A 3410-nucleotide genomic window follows, 5' to 3' on the forward strand; every position below is an offset into this window, starting at 1 on the left:
ATCGCTTACCTTTACGACCCTAAACAAGCACAAATCTAAAAGCGACGAGCTAAACATGCTAGAACATGTTTAGTAAAGTTAGAAAACAGGTTTGGTATTAAAACAAACGGTTTTAATACCCTAGAGTAGTTTGGTTACAAAATACGCGAGAAAACGCATTTTGGCCGAAACTACGACTCGTCACTGAGCCTAGATAATGTGGTATTCAGTAGGTATAGTCACTAGGGACTATAACCATCGTGATTATGCTCACGTTATGAAGTTCAAATGAACTTCGCGTTGACCATAAACTGGTCAAAGCAGAAAGTCAAACACAGTTTGACTTTAACGCTAAAACGAATGAAAAACGCGAAAGAATACTTACAGAAGGTCCCCGCAAGATTTGATTCCGATTTTCTCTCAGGTAGGAAGCATATACTTCCACTTAGAGAGCTTGAATCAGATCAAATGTGGGTTTTGACTGAAAGGGGTGAGGGGTATTTATAGGAAAATCACAACCGTTAGGATCGTTCCTCGATAAACAAGCTTCAATCCTAACCCTCCATGTGTGCCCCTTGTTTTGAGAAACCATTAGAGCCCCTAGAATGAGCCCATAGTTTCCAAAATACCATTTGTAAGTGGGTTACAAGGGTATAACAGCTGTAAACAGCTGGGAAACACAATTCTGTAGGTCTGGGAGGGTCTCACGGCCCGCGTAAGGTACAACCAAACCTTACGCGCCCCGCCTGGGGTTCTGATCAGCAAACAACTTTGAAAAAAAGACAGTTTCAGTCCCTGTTGGTGTTTAAAGCCATTTTTGACATGTTTAAGGCCCGTCAAGCCAACTTTAAGGCCCTAAGATGATGCTTAAACATTGTGGACATGAAACATGCTCAAAAATATGCCGGATGTCGGTTCGTTTGGTCGTACGATCGCGATGTTTGCTTAATTACGACGGAATGCGCATAAGCGCGAAAAACGATCCAAATTGCACGACGAATGGATTTTTCTCAAGACTAACACCAAAATAAAATATTTTAATGCTTACATAAATTTTTGGATGTCCAGATGTATTCAGAACGTAAGTTATGCGCGAAAATGCAAACTTATGCCCTTTTTGACGCTTTTAGTCCCTGAATGAGCATAAAGTTTATTTTAGCATACCGAACCCCTCAAAGCCTATTTCTAAGCTATGTAAAGGATATTTAGGGTGTGTTTAACTTATGATCATGTTCCGGAGGGTCTGTTATAGTACAAATTGACATACTTTCGCAGTTTGTCGAATTTAGTCCTTGTAAGCGAATAAACTTGATTTCGGCATACCAAACCTTCCAAAACTTATTTCTAAGTTATGTAAAGGTTATTTAAGGTATGTTAAGCCTATGTCACTATTCTGGAGTGTTTGTTGCGTTAAACTGGTTATATTTACGCATCAGATCGCGTTTAACTTTCTAGAAAGCGATTTAAAGCCCGAAATCTAACAAGAATTGATATGTGCAAACGAGACACATATTTATACAAATCCCAAGTATGAAACACAATATTTCATTCGTTTGGTATCTGTTTGATGGTCACAGTGACACAGGTGTCACAGTCTCCCCTACTTTAGGAAATTTCGTCCCGAAATTTATTCGTAGGAGTCTGTCTGTGGCTTTGTGTCAAATAACCATTAGAGATATGCAAGGCATAATCCTGTCATTTCCTTAACAGATATTCTTTAGAAACAAAAATGAACGGACGGGGTCATTTTTCTCAACGAGTATTCTTCAGAAGCGGAAATGAAGGAATAAACAAACGGAGATTCATTTCCTCAACGGACAATCTTCAGAAACGAAAGTGAATAGACGGAGTCATTTTCAACGGGTGCTTCCTCAGAGACGAAAATGAAAAGGATAGACAAACGGATATTCATTTCCTCAACGGACAATCTTTAGAAACGAAAATGAACTGACGGAGTCATTTTCAAGGGTTGCTTCCTCAGAAACGGAAATGAAAAGGATAAACAAATGGATATTCATTTCCTCAACGGACAATCTGCAGAAACAAAAATGATCTGACGGAGTCATTTTCAACAGTTGCTTCCTCAGAAACGGAAATGAAAAGGATAAACAAACGGATATTCATTTCCTCAACGGACAATCTTCAGAAACAAAAATGATCTGACGGAGTCATTTTCAACGTTTGTTTCCTCAGAAATGGAAATGAAAAGGGTTAGCTCTAAACACATGACAAAACTTGCATTGATTTCTGTGCACTAAATTCCATAATTATGTATGCATCCATAATTATGTAATTCCTTGCACAGGCCGCACAGTTTGTTTTGTAATGTTTAGGGAAAGAAAATCAGATTTGTGATGATGGTGACTAGACTACCATAGGGTCCTTTTAAATAGATCGATAAATGATCTCTTTAATTAGATTGCCAAGGAGTCTTTTTAGCTATATCTTCACGTGATATTCCTAGCCAGATTTTTGGACCAATCTGTTTAACTAGGCCACTCAAGGGGTCTAATTATGGAATAGTACTGTATATTCCAATGGTCTTAACTATTACGCAGAAGCCCATCAAGGATTTAAGGTAGTATCTTTGGGTATCTTACTATGAATCCCTTATACGAAGATATGGAAGATTCTATGAGGTTTTGGATAACAAAAATTTGGATCACACACAAAAACACAAGAAGGGAACACATAAGCACATAAGCACATAATTGTTTTCTTGGTTATTAATTATTATTATCTTGTTATTGATTGTTATTAACTTGCCGTCGATTTGAACATGGGTATTCAAGGCATACCAGGAACCCAGTGGATGGACTTCAACGTCCTCAAACATCTATCTGAAAAGATAGGATGATCTTCCAAAAATTCAATTTTTTGGATTACAAGAAATCACCATATCCAAATTAAGGTATACAACAATTAAGGACTTACGGAAATACCCTTAGGTATCCCATCAAGGATTGGGTATTCGTCCAGAGTTATAACTTGTGCCTTGTATTTCATTTTCCTTGGAGGAAATGGGTACTTATGATTTTCGTGGAAAACGCAAGAGATCATAAAATGGAAGAAATTTGGGGGTAGTCTGTTTTTCAAGGAATACGGTCCCTTGATTGTTAGTATGGTAGGGGATATATTGTTTACACATGCAATCACATGAACATATTGCAATGTAAATAAAAGATTTATTTATAAACAACAATTACAACTGTTTCGTAGATCTTTAACAACAAAATACATAAAGCTTGATTATTTCTAAACAGTGTTGTCTTCCAATCGGTCAGATGCTCATCCTTGCGCTGGATTCGCATTAGCAAGCCTTGGGCAATTTCTTCGGAAATGGCCCATCTCGCCACAGTTGAAGCAAGAACCTGGTGGAAAGCGACCTTAAGCGGGATTGTTGCAGCTGGGCAAACTCTTGCTGTATGGCC

Source organism: Helianthus annuus, chromosome 10 (genome assembly GCF_002127325.2).
Source record: "Helianthus annuus cultivar XRQ/B chromosome 10, HanXRQr2.0-SUNRISE, whole genome shotgun sequence".
Lineage (NCBI taxonomy): Eukaryota > Viridiplantae > Streptophyta > Magnoliopsida > Asterales > Asteraceae > Helianthus > Helianthus annuus.